Source organism: Eucyclogobius newberryi, unplaced genomic scaffold, assembly GCF_026437365.1.
Source record: "Eucyclogobius newberryi isolate DKJ021-1_F unplaced genomic scaffold, fEucNew1.0.hap1 SCAF_19, whole genome shotgun sequence".
Taxonomy (NCBI): Eukaryota; Metazoa; Chordata; class Actinopteri; order Gobiiformes; family Gobiidae; genus Eucyclogobius; species Eucyclogobius newberryi.
This window is the reverse complement of record NW_027315823.1, coordinates 16,596,228-16,618,853: the sequence shown is the minus strand read 5'-3', so window position 1 is coordinate 16,618,853 and position 22,626 is coordinate 16,596,228. Positions and strand designations below refer to the sequence as shown.

The following is a 22,626-nucleotide window of genomic DNA, read 5'->3' as shown; positions in this document are numbered from 1 at the left end:
GTCAGAACTGAACCAGGGTAAAAAATATAGAGAAAATAGAAGCTTTGACACTTTTATCACCTGTTATTTCTTTTCATCTGGCAGAAGAACAACTCATCTGCAGATGGAATTTGCTTACTGCGGTCCCCTCAGTCGATCTCACACAAAGAGTGTCACAGCAGTGACATTATCAAAGCTCCTCTCTGTCCGAGGCACACCTCAGTTTGTACCTCTGTCAATACAGCACACGAGGACATGTCTGTTTGATGCTGATAGAAAAATAGATTGAAACTTGCCAAACGCCTTTTCCTCCAAAAGGATATTTTAAGTAGCAGGAGATGACACATCTGTGATAACATTATCTGCACAATTGACTGGAGATAATAAACATCTGAGGAAGATGCACTGTAGCTCTATTGTGTGACACTGTGTTGGTGATGTGCAGTGTGTTTAGGCCGAGGCTACAGAGGCAGGCCGTGTGCCAGGTGCATTGTGCTCGTTGATAGGACAACAGCAGCAGAGCATCAGATAGGAGCAGACGGCCTGAGAGGTGAGCCTGTTTACAAGCCTTTCACACATCCTGCCATTCAATCAAAAGCCTGTCATTGCTTCTTGTTTCTGCAACACTTCTTGTTATGACATCTTTGTAGGGATGATAATTTTTCATTTTCACGGTGCCTTGCATCTATTCTGCCTGTCAGTGTTTTTAACCACAGCATTGGAGCTCACAGAGTAGATTACGCTTCTTACAGTGCATGAAAAACACTACCACAAGACGGCGAGTGACAGAACCGTTTAACTTTGCTCAGAGAAATCTCCCCCATGTGGCACTTGCGCTACAACCGCTTGTTTATTATGTTCGGAGCTAAGCATAAGCGATTAAAGGAGCTCTTAAGAATCAAAGTGTTATAAATGCATGGAAACACAGCCGCCTGTAAATGCCACAGAATTAGAGGCTTACCAAGCCTAATACTAACTCATGGCAATTTTCAGCTTGATGCTGATATAAAGAAATTACTTTTTTAAAGTAAGCAATAAATGCAGTCAAGGGAACTATTACAGAGCCCCTATTTTCACTCACAGCATAAATCTGCAGAGACCTCTCCAACTCATGAATCCACTTGTTTATTCCTAACACTTCCATAAAAAGTGGATTAAACAAAGCAACTGCTACTGACCAAGGCAACACAGGCTCATTTAAAAAAAGGAGAAATCCAGGAAAAGAGTACTGTATGTGTGCTTTCCACCTTCACATGGCCTCAGGAAATTTAAATTAAGTCGAACCGATGAATACATTGGAAGTTTTAAAAAACACATTTTGAACTTGTGACAGAGCTTTGTGTTTTTCTTGATATTGGTGCTTGTAATAATTGTCTGAAACAGGATATCTCTCCATTACAGCAGAATACATTTCAAAAATCCAGTCAAATAGATAAATGCAGGAACATTTTTGCCATGAGAATGTTGGACTATAAAGAACATGTGTCTTCTTCTTTTTTACACAGTATGACCACGTTTACAGGCGTGGCTTAGAGAATTAAACGGCTGATTTCACACACACACACACACACATACACACACACACACGCACGCGCACACGCACAAACACAGGCATACACACACAAACAATACAAATACACACACACACACAAACGCACACATGCGCACACACACGCACGCACACATGCACGCACGCACACACACACACGCACGCGCGCACACACACACGCGCACACACACATGCACGCACACACACACACGCACACACACAGGCACACACACAAACAGGCACGCACGCACACACACACAGGCCCGCACACACACACACACACAGGCACACACACACAGGCACACACACACAGGCGCACACACACACACACACACACACAGGCACATGCACACACAGGCACACGCACACACACGCACACACATACACAGGCCCACACACACACACACACGCACACACACAGGCACACACACACACACACGCACACACAGGCACACACACACACACACAGGCACACGCACACACACACACACACACACACATGCTCTCCTCCGTCTAATGCGTTTTAAAAGAGCTTTAAACACCAAAACATGTTAATCCCATAAACTGCCGCAGGGATTTTACTGTTGCAATCAAAATCACATTGGAAAGTCGTGGCCAATAATTAGCCTGATTTTTGCCACATTAACATTAAATCACATAAGTATCTAAAATATGGTGTCCTGTGTGGAGAATGCACTTTGAAACTAAAAACAACTACCGGTACTAACATGTAAATGATGGATGTACGCTTTCAAAATAAAACCAGACTTCCTGCAATAAGCATTTACATAATAATAAAGGTTTGCTGCAAGTTTAGCCCTGAGAATGATTGAATTTGTGTTACATCTGCTGTCATCAGGAATACCAATTCAGACCACGTGTTATTAAAAGTTAAATATATTTGCAGGTAAAACAATTGTCTGCCAGTACATGTCACATTACAATGATACAGCCATTGGAAATAACATAATTAGGTGATATCTGTATGGGAGCCGTGACTGCAGAAGTTTTAATCTGATTTTAAGAACGTTTTTTGCAACGTTTTAAGGATATATCTGTAACACAAAGGCTCATCCGCAGAGCAGTTTGTGAGAAGGGATGAAAAGTTATTTATGGAGACACAAACATTACACACCTTGTACTTTACTGTACTTTAACAGCAACAATACGATGCATAGGGTTATAATAATCCCATTCTTATCGTCAGAAGTGACAAGCACCTTCCCACAATAAGGAAATGACCCTAAATAAATCAAATGTAGGATCTGTGAGTAGGGCTGTACACTTTATTGAATTGTAATGGAGATTCATCCATCCATCCATCCATTTTCTGCCGCTTTATCCGGGGCCGGGTCGCGGGGGCAGCAGTCTGAGCAGGGACTCCCAGACTTCCTTCTCCCCAGACACTTCCTCTAACTCCTCCGGGGGGATCCCGAGGCGTTCCCAGGCCAGTCGAGAGACATAGTCTCTCCAGCGTGCCCTGAGTCTTCCCCGGGGCCTCTTCCCGGTGGGACATGCCTGAAACACCTCCCGAGGGAGGCGCCCAGGAGGCATCCGGAACAGATGCCCGAGCCACCTCAGCTGGCTCCTCTCGACGTGGAGGAGCAGCGGCTCTACTTCGAGCTCCCCCCGTGTGGCCGAGCTCCTCACCCTATCTCTAAGGGAGCGCCCAGCCACACGGCGGAGGAAACTCATTTCGACCGCTTGTATCCGCGATCTTGTTCTTTCGGTCACTACCCAAAGCTCATGACCATAGGTGAGGGTAGGAACGTAGACCGACCGGTAAATAGAGAGCTTTGCCTTTCGGCTCAGCTCCCTCTTTACCAAAACGGTCCGATGCAGCGACTGCATCACTGCAGCCGCTGCACCGATCCGCCTGTCGATCTCACGCTCCATCCTTCCCTCACTCGTGAACAAGACTCCTAGATACTTGAACTCCTCCATTTGGGGCAAGGACTCCCCACCCACCTGGAGAGGGCAAGCCACCTTTTTCCGGTCGAGAACCATGGCCTCGGATTTGGAGGTGCTGATTCTCATCCCAGCCGCTTCACACTCGGCTGCAAACCGTCCCAGTGCATGTTGCAGGTCCGGGTTTGATGGAGCCATCAGGACAACATCGTCTGCAAACAGCAGAGATGGAATCCTGTGGTCCCCAAACCGGACACCCTCCGACCCCTGACTGCGCCTAGAAATTCTGTCCATAAAAATTATGAACAGAACCGGTGACAAAGGGCAGCCCTGGCGGAGTCTAACATGCACTGGGAACAGGACTGACTTACTGCGGGCAATGCGAACACAGCTCCTGCTCCGGTCATACAGGGATCGGACAGCCCTGAGCAAAGAGCCCCGGACCCCGTACTCCCGGAGCACCCCCCAAAGGACACCGCGAGGGACATGGTTGAAAGCCTTCTCCAGATCCACAAAGCACATGTGGACTGGTTGGGCAAACTCCCATGAACCCTCGAGCACCCGATGGAGGGTATAGAGCTGGTCCAGTGTTCCACGACCGGGACAAAAACCACTCTGCTCCTCCTGAATCCGAGGTTCGACTATCAGTCGGATTCTCCTCTCCAGTACCTTGGAATAGACCTTACCTGGGAGGCTGAGGAGTGTGATCCCTCTGTAGTTGGAACACACCCTCCGGTCCCCCTTCTTAAACAGAGGGACCACCACCCCGGTCTGCCAGTCCAGAGGCACGGTCCTCGACCGCCACGCGATGTTGCAGAGACGTGTCAACCAAGACAGTCCTACAACATCCAGATACTTTAGGTACTCAGGGCGGATCTCATCCACCCTGGAGCCCTGCCACCGAGGAGTTTGCGAACAACCTCAGTGACTTCAGCTTGGGTGATGGATGAGCCAGCCTCTGAGTCCCCGGTCTCTACTTCCTCTTCGGAAGACGTGACTGAGGGATTAAGGAGATCCTCAAAGTATTCCTTCCACCGTCCGACGACATCCCCAGTCGAGGTCAGCAGGCCTCCACCCGCACCGTAAACGGTGTTGGTGAGGCACTGCTTCCCCCTCCTGAGGCGCCGGACGGTTTGCCAGAATTTCTTTGGTGCCGACCGATAGTCCTCCTCCATGGCCTCCCCGAACTCCTCCCAGGCCCGGGTTTTTGCCTCTGCGACAGCACGAGCCGCGGCTCGCTTGGCCTGCCGATACCTGTCGATGACCTCCGGAGACCCACAAGCCAGAGTGGCCTGATAGGCCTCCTTCTTCAGTCTGATGGCATCCCTTACTGCAGCCGCATCAACAATGGAGGCGGAGAACATGGTCCACTCGGACTCAATGTCCCCAACCTCCTCCGGGACATGGGAGAAGCTCTCCCGGAGGTGCGAGTTGAATACCCTACTGAGGGATCCACAAGACGTTCCCAACAGACCCTCACAATGCGCTTGGGTCTGCCAAGTCTGTCCGGCTTCCTCCTCCGCCAGCGGATCCAACTCACCACCAGGTGGTGATCGGTTGACAACTCTGCCCCTCTCTTCACCCGAGGGTCCAAGACACGCGGCCGGAGGTCAGATGACACGACAACAAAGTCGATCATTGACCTCCGGCCTAGGGTGTTCTGGTGCCATGTGCACTGATGAACACCCTTGTGCTTGAACATGGTGTTCGTTATGGACAATCGGTGGCTAGCACAGAAGTCCAATAACTGAACACCGCTCGGGTTCAGATCGGGGAAGCCGTTCTTCCTGATCACCCCTCCCCAGGTGTCACTGTCATTGCCCACGTGGGCGTTGAAGTCCCCCAGTAGAACAACGGAGTCCCCGGTCGGTGCACTGTCCAGTACTCCTCCCAGGGACTCCAAGAAGGCCGGGTACTCTGCACTGCTGTTCGGCCCGTAGGCCGCCACAACAGTGAGAGACCTGTCCCCCACCCGAAGGCGGAGGGACGCGACTCTCTCGTTCACTGGGGTGAACTCCAACACGTGGCGGCTGAGCTGATGGGATATAAGCAAACCCACACCAGCCCGCCGCCTCTCCCCGCGGGCAACACCAGAGAAGTGGAGCGTCCAGCCCCTCTCGAGGAGATGGGTTCCAGAGCCCAAACTGTGCGCGGAGGTGAGGCCGACTATATCTAGTCGGTATCGCTCAACCTCCCGCACAAGCTCAGGCTCTTTCCCCCCCAGCGAGGTGACATTCCATGTCCCCAGAGTTAGTCTCTGTGTCTGGAGATCTGGTCGCCGAGGCCCCTGCCGTCGACTGCCGCCCAGATCTCGCTGCACCGGCCCCTTATGGATCCTCCTGCGGGTGATGGACCCACGGGAGGGTGGCCCCACGTCGCTCCTTCGGGCTGTGCCCGGCCGGGCCCCGAATGGAGATTCAGTCTGAATGAATGACTGAATGGAGATTCAGTCATGTCTAATTGTCTTTTAATCGAGGGTCCACTAAACTTCTGTCAGTAAAAACATGTGTTAGAGCAGAGTTGAGAAGAAGAAATGTGGCTACTTTTTAGTTAAATTGCACCGATTTAAAGTCTGGTTTGTTTGTGTTTTATTCATAGAATCAACATCATTTTGATTTTGTTTTTGAAAAGACAAAATAATCAGATCAAAATTGAGATCGATCAATATGAGGAAAAGAATCGTGATAATTCTTTCTCCATACCGCCGGCCCCATCGGTGACACAGGACGCTGCATGGATGAGACGCCAGCGATAACAGTCCTGTTTCATTGTCATAGCCTTTTGAGTGGATAACAGCTATTTATGAACAAGAATCATAAATGTACTGAGCATATCCAGCTAAATTACAGTAAGTTATGTTTATATATATATACGACTCCAGTGATGTTTCAATAAAGAGTTTCAAATGCGAAAAGAGTTTCAAACGCTCTGGCACAGTAAATACAATTTTAAACATGTGAATAACAAATAATGTGAAAACAAAAATATATTAAATATATTAAAACTCAAGAGTTGACAATAGTTAAAAGACTACTAATTAGACAGGGCGATATATCGGTTTCAGAATTGGTGCCAGCCGGTATCGTCATGTGATTTCACTAATATCGCTATTGGCCAATATCGAAAATCGGTTGATGTTTGGCACCGATTTTCCGTTCCTCTTTTCCCAGGTACATAGATTTTTATTATTATTATTTGTGAAGTGAAAAGTTAATTTGTGAACTTACTATGAATTTAAAAATCTAAATATTGGTTTCTGCAAATAACGGTTATCAATCAAAACCAGACAGATATCACATATCGATATTCAGATATCTGAGCTCTAGTAATGCCCTGACTGAACTCCTTTGTACCCACACCCAAAACAGTGCATCCCATTAATGACTAAGCCCATTCAGCACAGCATTCACCCGCACGGCCGCTAGTGTCTGCTTTACCTTCTACAAGGACGTGCTCATTGACAGCCGTCTTCAGCTCCAGCCACAGGGCAACAGCCTCCACTCCCTGCAGACACAACCCAAGAAACAGTTTCAAAGGTGATTATGCGTGCAGACTACATGCAACGTCGCCAGGAACCTGAAAAGCATTATAAATAACATACACAAGCTTGTGCGGGTTCATGAAGCGCGGTCCACTGCGTGCATTCCACTGCTATTTGCTCTTTTTGTTCGAAGCGGTGAACCTCTCCTAAACACCTACATGGAGCGCTCAGTGATCTGCTGCAGTGTGCTATTGTCACTACAACTACTCCCACTGATAACACCCAACAGCCTGTTAAGTGCATGGAAGCTTATTTGCAATACAAAAACTTTTCAGATTCCCTAGAGTAAATGCCCGTGTTAGTGCCCCCTGGTGGTAAACAATAGATATTGTTTTTGGCAAATGGAATAACATATAACAGAAACTTACAGGTGTTATGGAGTTATTAATATATGTATTTATTTGTTTGTGTGTGTGTCTGTTTATCCGGCACACAGAACAATTCAGTAGACAGTATGTATGAATAAATAAACAAACCAACCAGGTAGTATTAATAAAGCATTCTGAAGTGCAGTTCATTGAGCCGATTGACCCAATGAAAAGACATGGGACTTTTAATAATTGATGCAGTCAAAAGTAGAGCTGGGAGATAGGGCGAAGGAGATTGAAACGTCATCTCATCCCTGTGACGATTATGCTATTTGAGTCACTGATTCGTTTGTTTAATGCAGCTCTACGCTCACAAACGTACACCCCCCCACACACACTGCTATTTTTCAGTCTCTGTGGTTCTCTTTAGTGAGTGACAGGTGGATTTAACCAATCACAGTGACGTTTACTTTAAGACTGTAAGACTGTATTAAGACTGTAAGAGAAAATGAACCATGATTAAAAAAAATAAAATAAATCTGGCTCCATGTAAATTGTGATTTTAATCTTTTTGCATATGACAAAAAGGTACAATTGTGTGCCATGTTGAGTGGCAAAGTAAACGTTAATTTCACATTGGATACTTTTGATAAATTGATGCTCATCTTTACATCTACTGTGTGATTAACAAAAGAGCAAAGTCATATTTTACTAATGGCCTTCATTTGAACATTAATCTCATTCGATTCAGTTTAGTTTAGAGTGACAACACAATCTTTTTAACAGACCATTTATCAACATGTTTGGGTCTATTATTATCTGTTTTATCATCACACAAATCCTATCGTAGCTGGACTTCTGCTTCTCGTGGTCTTCCCCATCAGCATGCATCCATGTCTCCAAACTGGGCACTCAAAGCAGTCACACAAACACAAGAAAAAGGCAAGAAACCAAACTGTATTTTTATGGTAAACTGAGAAGTGGCCGAGGGACAATATCTGAAGTGCATTTGAATAAAAGCATTAAAGCATATCCAAATATGAGATCAGAGGGGAGAAAAAACACTTTCTCTACTTTTTACCATTCACATTTGGCAGTCAAATCCGTGAGCGACCGTTTGTGTTGTTTGTCTCGAGCGGCTCAGATAGAAAGTCTGCATTTTCAGGACATTAATTATGTGCTAAATGCTCTTGTTGAAAATGAAAGTCAACACACAGCTCGCCCTAAACTCTACCCAGAGTCCAACAATCATCTGAAACAGAGTGTTCCCACACACAACCAGCCTATTAGTGTGATTCATTACTCTTCAATTAACAAGTCATCAATGGAATCGTAAATCAATCGTGAGTGGTGACATTTGACAGATATTTTCAGTTTCAAACTACTAAACATCATTAATTCCCATCACCTGAAAGAGCCCCGGGAGCTAAATGAGTTTACCCAATGCATAACATCCATTTAGATAACTGTTCCATCATTTTAATGACGGAAAATGTGTATAGTCGGAAAAAAAAGGCGACAACAGGATTGAGATAGCAGCTGTGTGCCTTTTCTCCTTGTATTATAAAGCCCATCTCGTAACACCTAAGCAGATAATTGTCTCCATTTCAAACAGCACCAAGGCTGTAATGTTGCCATTTAGAGCAGTGGGGGGCTCCGAACGCGAGGTGAGGATAAACAAGCGCATGCTGCTTCACCCAGGTGGGGAAGCCGAGCCCATCACACACTCCCACGTGGAGATTTTAGGGAAGTGAACATCTCCCAGTTGTGATAATTACCCACCTAGGAGGGTTATGTGCATGCTCAGTGAGAGGCCCAAACTGAGAATATGAATCAAAATGCAACAATTTCCACAGGCAGCAAAACCAAGCAGAATTTCACGGGAGTTTCTTAAAACGGAGAAGAGAAGGTGCAGGGGTTTTGGAAAGATGCACAGACAGAAGTTGAGATGAAAACCCCCCCAAAACAACATACTAAAACAAAATAGACATGTACCTTCAAAAAGAGCAGACAAATAAAACGCTTGGCAAAGTAACATTTTGCTTTTGCTATGCATTTTTTACATACTAAAGCAGTTGCAAAGTAGTAAAGTCAGGTTTGTGCAATAGATGTCTTTCTAGTTGAAGTCAGTTTATTCTTATGGGTGAGGTTTCAATCACTGACCCTCATGTTGGAAGCTGAATAGCTCAATTGAGTAAAAAGCTGTATTCTAATGCTTTGATAAAACATGTTTTTTTCATGTTCTTTATTTAATTTTAGTTAAAAACTTCACAAAACACTCAAAAACCAACTGATTTATAATCAAAATGGCACGAGGAAATATTTGAAGCTCAGAAAACTCTGTATTTATTAACAAAAAGCACTATATTTCATACAAAGGAAAAGCTCTGCAGAATGATGCCATTTCACATCCTGAAATGTGTGTGGCTTTGTACATGAGATAACATGACAGCTTCAACTTCAAATCAGATGATACAAATAAATGTTTCCATTCTTTATGCAAATACTAAAGGCTTCATTGTAAATGCAGGGTAATAAACACATGCAAACAGGCTGTTTTCAGGGGGAAATGGACAATCACAAGGGTTTTTCACTATGGTAATCACCTTCTAAGCGTCGACAAAGACTCATTTCATCCCGTCCACAGACGTGTGAAGTGGACTTCCTATTTTGGATGAGGGCACGGCTTCACAATGCATTCTCTGCCTGGTCCTGGCTATGTTATCAGTGGCTTTGGCTTTGTTGGAAGATTGCACCTTCCAAATATGAATTAATACCCCTCCAATGAAATGCACCCAATCGCAACAAAAGGCGACACTGAGCGCAAAGCGGCTCTTCAGCTCCTCTAATGGACAGGCTCTTGTGTCTCTTCATTCTGTGCAGCACAAAAAGACCAGAGTCCCATGAATATTTACCACTAAGTAAAGTTATTCCATTAATTACTCCAAGCACACTTAATACTGTACCTAGAGCTACTCCTAAGCCAGCCTGCTAATGAACCCTCACACAGCATTACCATTTTAATTAATGCTCAACTAAATGGCTGTCAATAGCAGGCTGCCACACTCCTCCATCCCGATGCTTTGCACTTTGTTTAGGAGTAAATATGGCTTATCCGCTAATGTGATCCATTTACAGGGTATTACTACGCTAATGAATAAATGGGTGTTTGTTTACAACATGAGCATGATGCTTTATGCCTAAAGCAATGCAAAATGTATTAACAAATCATTCATACAATTTGAAACTCTCAGATTTGAATTTGCAAACATTAATCTCTTATTCATAAATAGCCTACAGGTTAAGCTGTGTGTGTTTGTGTTTGTGTTTGTGTTTTACATACCCAACATTAGTTAGTCTTGTGCTGTTTGAATATATGAATCTGAAACTTTTACAATTGAACCTCATTTGTTTATAAGTGTTTATAAGAGTGTGAGTTGACAGGGGCAATAATTACTCATGATTCCAGGGTACATGCTGTCTACCTGATTATTCTAATATATAGTAACTCTTATGATAGAAGTCCAAATCCCTGTGACAAACGATGACGCACGTATCTGCAATGTTACTTGATCTCTTCAACGTTGACCATGACTTGTTGAACTTACCGGAAATTTTGAGTAACAAACAAAAACAAGTTCTTGGGCGGGATAATGACTAAAATATAGGAGGCTATAAATGTGCTGACTGTAAAAATGTTACGTTTTATATGTTTTGAGATTGGTCAAATTGTAGTGCTCTGTGAGATGCATTATGCCACAATAACAACATTATTTTACTGGCTATAAATACAACAGTAAATTGGACTAATGGCATGCTTGGTGTTGGTGTCTCTGCATTAGGAGCATTGTGTAAACATGGAGCGGATGGGAGTTTTAGAGGGCTTTGCTTGTGTTGAGTCAGTCATATCAGCAGCCAGGGTCACTGCTGTTTGCTTTAAGGGCGTGTGGAGCACCGGGCGCTATCTTTGCTCCCAAACACATGGAAAAAACTCCAACATGAGTCACTTCTTAACAAATTCTTTATGTATTATCCATGTGTTGAAAGCTCTTCCTGCTTAACCGCTCTCACTTTATTCGACGCAATAAAGAACAGAGCAAAAGTAAAGGAAACAAAGTCAGCGTTTTGAAAAGTGACAAAACAAGTTCTTCTTTTTGATGTGATTGGCAGGATGTGGGCATTATATTGTAACACCCAAACAGTAAACAACAGCACTTTCTGACACGCAAACAGGCTCAAAACCCAGCAATTAAACTCAACTTCAGTCCAGCCAGCCATTATTCTGGGCGCGATCCTGTGTTGTTGTTTTCCTAAGCTTAAAAGACAACAGTGTCTGGTGCATGTCAGTCTGTCTGTCTGATCCCCCAGATTCTTTGAAACGACCCTCACATTTTGCTGAGCTGTATAGAAACAAAGTACACACAGAGCACACATAGCTTTGCAGCCTTAATATAGAGAAAGTGGAATTTCACTCTGGACCTAAAACAAACAAGCGCAAATATTTCACACTGTTACATCAAAACACTGTTGAGTTTTCAGAGGCTTATAAGGAAATAAACAAAATTATTGACCAAATTTGGTGTCAAAATGCAAGGACTTTAAATCACACAAACAGCTGAATATATAACCTTGTTGCTGCCATGACCAGACCTAAAATTATCAGTCTTTAGAGGTAATTACAGTACAGTAGCGTAATTTTATAACCAAAAAAGACAAGCTGCCACTTGTCGGTATAATCCTTCATTTGTCCAGGAGCGTTGCAGCGTAGAAAATGATTCAAGTGTAGTCATCTGGACACTGTTTTAAAATTCAAGATGTTTCGACTTTCATTGGGAATGATTTTTGGATGAAAGTCGAAACATCTTGAATTTTAACAGTGCCCAGATGACTATACTTGAAGGTACTACTTGACTTACCTTTGTTATCAATACACACGTTTTCATTTGGATAAATGAGTACATGATACAGAGGGAAACCGAGCACCTTGAATTTATGTAGTAAAATACAAAAAACACAGCCTGGCTCGAAATTAAATATGCAGAAAGAGGCCCTTTCGCATGAACGCTAACATAGAGCAAATGAGGAGGTAAAGCAGCGAGGGCCGCCTGCTGAGAGCACTACCTGTCCTGGCCTCCTTTAATTAGACCCGAGCATGCACAATAATGTACTATCAACACAGTCACACAACAAAAATACTACACAATCCCCTGAAATGCTACAAAGGACAAGAGTACAGGCAGAATAGGTCAAGATTTAAACTTTTATTATAATTTTGTTTCAGATGCAAGATGAATGTGATAAAAAAGAATCAGGAATTAAGTGCGATCATTGGGTGATAATTACAACCTATAACTGTAATTAAAAACACTAATATCACATTTAATTAATTTATCTAGGACATTTTTGGTGTGGGTAACCATTAGATTCTGTGCCACAATTAAACAATACACCCTTATCTGAACTGTTAATTTGAGTATGACCACAAAAATACACATTTGAGGAACCACATTTATAGCAAGTTACAATATATAAGAATAAGGGTTTAGACTATTAACATAATATGTATAAATATAACACTGTAACACAAGCTTTAGCAAAACTGGACTAATGTCTTGCAACAATTAGGTTTTATTCTGTCAAAACGTTGCCATTGTTGTATCTTAGCTGTTATCTATTTTTATTGCTTTATGTTAACGTATCTCGCACGACTACAACTTGCACAGGACGGGGCCGCTTGCCTTTTGACTGGTACAAAAAAATGTGATCTTATCACACCTGTTTCAATGTCCCTGCACTGGCTTCCTTTTCTTATCCTATGGATTCTAAAAACATTATTTGTTTTTGAATGCCTCCACGGCCATGCTTCTCATTATCTGTCCGACCTGAATCAACCCTCCACCCCTGCGCGCTCACTCAGGTCCCAAACACAAGGAGGACACTTAGAGGAGACGGCTCCAAAGCTGCACCTTAGACAGGCCGAGTCACTTTCTGTTTTTGACAGAACACAGCAGACTGGACTTAAACTGTGTTGCTGAGTGAAATTTCCCCAATCTTATCTTAAAGTGAATGCGCCTAAGCTGTACCACTATACTATAAATGAGACAAAATGAAACTCTTAGCATGGCCACTAGTGCTGTTAACAGACTGGGGGGTAAAGGGTACCTGTTTACCAAGATGGTTTGTACCGAGCCTCCAGTTTTCTGCACTCAACATTACAAGAATTTGCTTAAAGCAAAACACCTAACAATGCCATTTGCTGATGTCATGTTCTCAAGAAAGCATAAAGAGAGAAAGTGGTGAAGTTCAGTGAGTGAGTTAGGTCTAGAGGCAGTAAAAGTGAGGACCAGGAGGGAGGCACAGACAGAGAAAGAGACCTTTGGAAAATAAACAGGGTGTAGCGTTTCAAAGGCGCGGGGGACACAGACATTCCATTGTTCAGGCCAATTATTGGTAGAAAATAATAACAACAGATGGATCCAGAGCAGCCAACTTGTGCCGGAGCACCCTGGCGCTGGAGAGCAGATGATGAAATGTGAGAGTGCTGTTGTAAGGGCGTGAGCAGCAGGAGGGAGGGGCCACTGCCCTCACTCACACACCAGATGTGAACTTCCACAAGGACACTTCAGACACGCTCGGCCCGGGCACCAGTGTGCACAGGCGGACAAAGCTGTGGTCAACACCTCATTGCTACAGGAGTCATGTGACACAGATGGCTTTGTTGTTGTGGGATCAACTGGAATCAGTGTTTTCTTACATGTTTCATGAAGAGGGTCACTGTTCTGCACATGCTTCTGTCAACGATGCACAGATTGATGCAAGAATGTATTATATATTTATTCAAATATGATAACAATGTGTCACAAAATGTAGTGGGTATATGCTACAATAATGTAAGTGCAGTAACTTTGAATGTGTCTAGATTATTAGATTGTTAAATCATGTCTATACAGTTGCTGTACATTGATTCATTCACAATCGTATTGTGACATAGAGACTGCAGGTGATAGAGAAGTAAAAAATATATATATATATATTTTTTTTTAAATATTGATACATTAAAAAGTTGAATCTAAATTACCATGTGAAGCTTGAGTGTGCAATGTTTAAGCAGCAAAAAGCCAAACATTCCTTTTTCTCCATTGTCCCAGATGACCTGTGAATGTTTCTCTGGATTGCTTCTGTTCACACGTGGCCTATGCATGCAACACAGTGACAGAGCTATAACCCAATGACTGCTTTCTCAGATCCCTCGTTTCATCCTCAGACTGACAGCAAACACAGGGGGGCTCCCGACCTTAAAACAAAACCAATTCTCTGTGTGCCTTGTCAAGGCTGGGAGATGTCTGCAGATAGCAGTACAAAAGATCTGCCCTTCCTTTTCTCAAGAAGAGAGAAGTTTTCGTTTCATTAACTCCAGACTAAAGCGTAATTATCTCCCCAAAGACCTTAATCACCAGCAGAAGGATAATAGAACAAAATCAGTTTCACTCATTAAAGTTTGTGTTGTTCTCTCGTCTCTGCTCTTTGAGTCCTTAAAGCAATGCAAGGAATCAAGGGGCAAAAGTGTCCTTTTTTCACATCCTGTATGTTATCTTTCTGTTTGAGAATGTGGAAATAAAAACTCTTTGCTCCATTTCAGATCTCTGGCCTTTTCTTCAAGAGTCAGTTTGGCCAGTTGCAGATGGAGGACAAGCTGATAGTGGAAATACTGGTCAGTGGGTCAGTTGAACGAAGCTGCTATCTTGTGTGTGTTATATGACATGAATATGTTTCTTGTCTGATATTTCTAATATTATATTGTCTAATATTTCTAATATTAGACATATTGTATAATTGTATTTACTGCATTTACAGAATAAATCAAATATAGCCAATAAGCCTAAACTTCTTGTACACTGTACACTGTTGGATATGTTTAACAACCATCATGAGAGCTTTTCTTTAACAATTAATCATTATTATTTAGATCTATTGCCAGCCCCATTGATGAAGGAAAGGTATGAGATACTCTGTCTTTTAGTGTAGCTTTTTATTTACGCCAACGTGTTTCAACTAACAATAGCCTCTTCATAAGGGCAGAGTGAAAAACACCAGGTGTATGACCACTATTTAAATACATTCTTTGGTCATGTGACCAAGGATTGTGTGACAGGCACGACAATAATAATAGAAAAATACACTGAAGATGCAAAAAATAACAAAATCCATAGCAGGAATAGCACACTGGGCTAATACACCAAACTGCTTAAAACCACATAATGTATAGTTTGTTTTGGCATATAATACGAGATGGGGCCGTGGTTTTAAACGCATTTAGATTACAACCTGTACCATTACTCATTTAATCACAACTGCTTGTGAGGGGAATTATTGTTTTGTATTCATGTTAATGTTGTTTCATTTCACAGGAACGCAGAGAAGCTTATAAAAAGCAAGCATCTAGCCATAAAACTGCTGCTGTCATAGACACCGACCGGTGGCTCTGTCCCGAGGAAACCTGAACTTGTATTTCTTCTGTGCTGATAGAGCCTCTTGTGTAGAGGCTGTTTCGTCTCACCTATGTAACGTTCTTTACAGCTTTCTTCACTGCATTGGATCGAATAAACTACATTGCTCTGTTTTTCAGGACCTCAGAGTGCCGTGCATCTCCATCGTGAAGCCTCTAATCACTTGTTTGAAGACGGTGAGGTGAAGGTTTTAAGCAGGGAGAAAAGATGGTTTGAAAGAGGAGTCAAGGAAGCTATTTTTGTTAAAAAAGAAAGACCTTCTTTAAACAGAAATGGAGGGCTAAGATCCAATCTTCCTGGTATCTATAATGGTATACTGAACCCCTGGAAAGGTAGAAGACCAGGACCAGGACATTTAGATGCTAATCAGGTACTCAGGGTGGTTGAGCCAGGGTCTCACAAAGACAAAGAGGATTCTAATAGCCCATTAAAATTCTGAATAGGCTAGCTCGGTAGATACAAGGGGGGAGTTTCTGTTGAAACAAACAACTCTTTCTACTTCAGGAAGGCTCCGCCCAATGGGCGGGTCTTACCACAGAACAGTATTAATATCGAAGTTCTCGATCTAAATTCTTTTATTGACAATGACTGTTGGATGAGAGTCGAAACGTCTACTTTTTCAAACTGAGTCCAGATGACTACAACTGAAGCTTTTTCTACTATGGAACACGCCTGGACGAATGAGGGATTACACCGACATATATATAAATATATTATACTCTTTTATATAAATAAAATATAATATACTTAAAAACCCTAAAGGGTCAATATTAAAAACATTGGCCATTTGACATAAAACAAAGACATAAAAAGTCCTTTTCTCATTAAAGCCGCGAAAACAAGTTGCCTGGGCTCCAGAATACACAATTCTTAAATTCTTTATGAAGAGTGAGTCTGGTCACCATGCACTCCGTTGTACCTTGAGTCAAACTAAAAAAGAAACTGTGCAATGAGATTGTTTTATTTTCATGTGAAACAGAGGAGTTATTTGGTCATTTGTCATTCAGAAAAAAATCAAACTTGTCTCGCCTCAGATTAACAGATTTGTGTGCTTCGCTCATTGATTCATGAATGTTTTTCAGTCCCTGTATTTTTTTTTCTTTTAGTTTTTCTTCGTAAGCAGACATATTTGTTTCGATATAGACGAACCATTTGTGTCCTTGATTGGCTAATCCACTCGTCAATCACACTCATCTCACAGATGATGTCAGTCCGTATAAAACATAGTGAGTTATCATTCTAGACTTTCAACGCAAGAAAACAAGTTGCTTTTAATCTGTGGATCCAAAACTTTGCAAGTTGCAATATAACTCCCAGCTTGTAAATAAAAGCCTTGTAACTTTCTATTTCTGTCCTTTACAGTTCTTTATGTTGAAACTGCTATAGATGAAAGGGACAGAGCCAGGATTACACTACTAATGAAATTGAAAATAAATGCAGACGGCATTCTGAAATGTTAACATTGCTTGAAGGTGCTTGTGATACGATACCCCACATGACAAATCCCTCTAGTATTAGCACAAGTGTTTCTAAGGGAGGAGAACGAGGGATAACATTGCCTAGATTTAATTAGCTTATGAGAAATAATTGCCATTAGCAAATCTTGTCAAATGGGGTTGAGGCGTTTTACAGGGAGAAAAGTCATTTTTGGATGATGGGGAGACAAAGGCTTTTCAAACAGGAACTGGCAGGCCATCCGCCGTTTCAGCTGCTGACACTGAGGTCGAGTTAATTAGACTATTGTCATTTTAATCAGGACAGCTCGGCGGCCATGGTTTCTGAAAGAGGGACTCTTGTGTTGTGTCTATGTGCGCCTGTTCTCGACATGTGTGTGTTGGGCCTGAGGTGTCACCCTGCGATGGGTTAAGGCTCTGGCTTGGTGCTTTCACATGCTTGGAACATTAATGAGCTGGAGACAGCCAGGAAACAAAGGAGCCTGGAGGATCACCAGGAGACTGCTCCACTCGGCTCCACGCGCCTCTCTGTTCATTTGAAAATAATTTAAATATCAAATATTTGAAATCATTTGCTTCTCCCCAGCTATCAGATACTGAATACAGCTTCTTTGATGTCTTGGTTATAATATTCTTTAGCAGCATTAGCATTTAAAATATAATTACTGAGGCCATATTTTGATGTCCTCGACAATCTGTTGCAATAATGGTATATTTTCTTTGATTTGCATATTTTACAAATACAATGGGATGGTACAAAGAAAGAATTGTGTGGAGAATATTACACCTAGTATGGCCAGCAATTCCACCTTGCATAATCATCAGAATTATTAGTTAATATCTAACACAACTGTGTACCACATACTATTAATGTTTTAAGCACATATTTATAGCTTGCAATGGTACAAGGTTTGAGGTAGTTAATGATTATTCTTTAACAAGACCAAAAATAATATACTTTAAAACCATTATAACAATGTTTGGCACTGCCAGTTCTATACAAATTCATAAAATGAATTTGAGAACCCCTGCTATATGAAATTAAACTGTGAGAAAAAAAAAGAAGTTTGAATGTTATTGGCCACTGGGCTTTGGGGCGAGTGGGGCGGGTGAGGTGGGTGGGTGGGTCGGTGGGTGGGTCTCTGGCAATCAGCCGTAGTGATGAAGAGGCCAGTCCAGTATTAAGAGCCAAACATCTTTGTAAGATTTCCCGTGGCCGCAGTCGGGGTCGCGTGTGGACAAGGTGACAGATGTAACCCCCTCCTCCTGACACCGCTGTCAGCCCCGGGGCAGGACTGGCCAATGACATTAGCCAAGCGTCGCAGTACAAAGTCAACCAGAGCAATAATTCATATCCGGCCACCTCCAGGGAAGGCGCATTAAAAAAAGTCTCACAAGTGCATTTGGCTCCTTGCTATACTTCTCACCATGTCTGTTTGTGATTATATTAATACTATTGTAAGCTCATCGTTTTGAACATTGTCCATTAATTTTTCACCAGGACTTAATATTAATCTGATCAGAAATTATCTTACTTCAATAATTCAATATACACATAAAAAAATCAACAAACAGAATGATCAGCATATTTGAGTAAGCTAGAAACATTCTCCAACTAAAAAAGTAAGCAGAAGAGCAAATTGGTCACTAAGAATCGAGTGTTTCACTTTAAATGTCTTAAAGTTAAAAGCTCATAAAGAAAAGAGACCAGAGGCTGCTGGCCCTCCATTAGTGTGAGATAAAGGCATCAGGCAAGTGAAACCAGTTCAGAAGAGGGGATTGGATTGTGAAAAAGAAGCCTAATCTTGATTTTACAGAAAGGCCCATCTCTAACTTACTGGTCAACCCTTTCTTACAAGCATTTAAAACTGCCATGGATGCAACATTTTTGTGATTTAATAGCAGATTAAAAATTAAGTAGGAAACTGCCATTTCTATCACATTGACCCTTGAACTTTTTGAGTATAATGTCAGTTTCTATTTATTTATAGATTGCATGTTGTTACAGGTTAGCTAAGCCATGTAGCTTGTATATATTGTTTGTTTTATCATTATTTTCTGCATGTGTGCATCAAAATTATGTATTTATTTATATTAAAAAACAAAACAAATCAGAGCAGAATTCAGCAGGTGGTGAAAAGAAAATAGATGTTGAGTTCACCAGGTTAGATGAAGCAATAACACACTAATAACTGATCACACTTCTTCACCAGCTAAATTTGAACACAGTCAAACACAAGCTCTTTTTGTCATTGGGCTTGTTATTTTTCAGTGTGACCAGAATAAATAATTAAACATGATCATAATTAAAGTGGCTACAGATGTCGGGCTGTGAAGTGTTCATCCTTCACTGCGGTTAACCCCAAGCCTTGAAATAATTATTTTTACGTCCCTGTCAACATGACAGGTACCGATCATTTGGTACCTGTCATGGCTAATTCTGAATCGGTCACAAGGAAAGGAAAACAGAATAACATAATTAATGAAAAATGAACTTTTATTAACATGTATCTTTATCATTTACAGGCTGAGAAATAGATTTTCAAAGTTAGGAGCCAGGGGGGCCCCCTACCTAAAAAAGTTAGGGGCCCCCCAGCAATTTCAGCTTTTGTAGCAAACAACTTTAAAAAGACTGAATTGCGAACTGAGGAGATTGACGCCCGCCAACCTCGATATCACTTGTGGCGCAAAATTAGACCGGGCATTTCCGAATACAACCGAACGCAGCGGCCAATCAGATGCCCGCTTTCATCGACATTAGATCACGGACACCGCTCGGCCAATGAGAAGCGAGAAGACTGCGAAGTGGCATGTCTGTCAAAACGAAACTTAAGCGATGGAAATGCCCGCGCGCATGCGCTCCGCTGCCTTCCTCCGCTGTATAACTACAGCAATAATCGTGGTCTGTAGTACAGCGCGCCCGAGTTTGTGCATAGGAATCGCTTTGGGCATGTTCACCGCGCTGTTTTTGCCTATTAAAAATACATATTACGGCGAAAAATTTGCGTCGGTCATTGTGTCCGGAAGCTTGATTTTGGAGTCGGTCAAAACTGATTTTTGCGCCGGTCATTGACCGTGTCCGGCCCGTTATTTCGAGGCTTGTTACCCTGTCAGTTATTGTCCTATTCTGCTGCTTCAACACCTCGGTCCAGCCGACCAACTCACTGCAGAAACCACACACAAGCTCAGGGATAGATGTTCTGTAATATATGATGGATGTGATCAACTCATTTGGAGCAAAATAAAAAACAACAGTAAGGCATCACCTTATGTAGCATTCTCAAACAGGGCCAAACAACGAAAAGATGCAGTAAAGAATGCGAATGTAAGCATGCATTCGGCCTTTTGGCGTGGCTTATTTCAGAGGTCTCATGTCTGAATTCCCTTTGTCCATGTACACTAACTTTTAATCTGTGTTTATCACGAGCAATATTTAAACGACTCGCAGACATTATGTGCATTATCCTGTTTTATCCCCCACTATCTCATTCTTCTTCCTTATATCATCTTTTGCTCGCAGCAAACAAAGTTGTATGCAAATCCCCAGAGCGAAAATGCCTTATATTGTTTGGTGTAAAATTTGAAGAATAAAATACAGCACTTTAGATATTGCATATATTTCCATGTGTCTAAGCGGGCAGTTAGTTTGCCCACAGTAAAGGTTGAAGTTAGCTATTTGCATGTTACAAAACAACATATTGTTTGAATTGTATCCTTTACATATGTTTAATAGGTGCTATCAAATCCATACGGTGTGTGTCAGACGCTGGTGAATCACCCACGGATGGTAAGCCACTTACAACAAATTCGCAACACTGACAAGCTGTATTTACATAGCGGAGATACTGCGAGTGATTTCTATCAGGGAAACTTCCCCTGGAGCTTTAATGGAAAGATGGGATGTAACTTGTGTGGATGTAGCATGGATGACTGCTGCCCCCGGGAAAGTAGCTCAATTACACCAGAGCTACAAACACTTGTGTGGCTGTGGAGCAGGTGAAGAGATGAGTAACAGTACCAGGTTTGAGTGATCAGTATACAGTATGCATTTTGGTTAAAGCTATATCAAAAATTGTACAATATATAGGCAAGTGGGCATTGTCCTGGTCTCAGTTGGATGAGTATTTACTTTTGTAAAAAAAAAAACTAGCCAGTTGTTTCTTGTGATGTAATCAGAATTTCCACAACTATCTCCGCAATTTAATTGTTGACAAGACAATTAGACAATAGTAATGATGTGCTTAAACAGTTATTGACATGCACAAGTTCACAACATTGAAGTAACTTGCACCATGAGGTCCTTGTCTCATGCAATTCCCTGTGCGCTGACGCTTAGCAGCACAAGAAAAGCTTTTATTGCTAACCACTTTTCAGAGTAAAGACAGACAACATAAGAGCATTCAGAATGATGCCATCTGATGTTATTTTGTCTTGGCGCAGTGAGCATTTGTCCTCATGCTGTGTATTGAAAAGGACAACCCCTCTGGCGGTTGTGTCATTTGCGGTCTACCTGTCATGCCGCTGATCTGACGCTCTTTGAATGCAGTGCGTACATGTGACGAGAGCTCGCATGACAAAGTGCCTTTAGTGTCAGCGCAGCCTGTCCTCTCGCAGACACAGAGCTGGGAGCAGCAGAGGCGATGCTTGTCTGGTCTGCCAGCCGTGTGCCGTGTTCCCGCCTTTTCACACAACACGTCTGATGTGTGTTAGCGCTTGTTTGGATGGGCCAGGCCTGACACATGTGCTGCTTGTCAGATGCTGTGGTATTTGTCTGTGAGTGCCAATGACCAGGGCACATGCACTTTAGGCCAACGTTCATGTTGACAAATCTGGCTCATCAACAACCATGACAACAATTCCACAATCAAATCAGCAAATCATTTAGATGTATTCACACCACAGGTGTGTAAAGCTAAATTTCAAATAAGTAAAAGATGCACTGCTTAACTTTTCAGCTGGAGGGCCTGCCGCCTGCTTCTTTCCATTGAAATCTTATTTTCTTTGGCTGGGATATTTCACAGTATGATATAATTTATCTATGGAGATGGCATAACCAGGCCAAGTTCCAGGCCAAGTTACAGGTCAGATCTGTGGCGTGGTATCCCCGCTCACAGTAAAAATGTTTTTCAAGGGTTTTCTTTAATAATAACACCCATAATATGCTATACTGTGCAACTCTTTTAACTATTATATCCGTTATTAGTGAGGCGCTCCATGGTAACGCTCAGGGGCTTGAAACTTTGAGAAAGTCACTTTCCTTTGGCTCACGTCAACAACAAGCAGCTTTGTGAAGAATAAAACAGCTGTTTACATGTCAGATTACACTATGGCACTACCTGTCTCCTCCTCTTCTCCTCTCCCCTGGCTCCACTTTCAGCTG

At 42.4% G+C, this 22,626-nt stretch overlaps 1 protein-coding gene across 3 annotated transcripts in view; it reads right to left on the bottom strand.

Annotated features, from left to right (window-relative positions):
- Window positions 1–22,626, bottom strand: part of foxp1b (forkhead box P1b) — a 157,219-nt gene that overhangs the window by 98,378 nt on the left and 36,215 nt on the right. For all 3 annotated transcript variants that reach the window (XM_072451905.1, XM_072451907.1, XM_072451906.1), the window contains one exon: window positions 6,874–6,940. The gene's annotated coding sequence lies outside the window, so the exon portion shown is untranslated. The remainder of the gene's footprint in view (window positions 1–6,873; window positions 6,941–22,626) is intronic.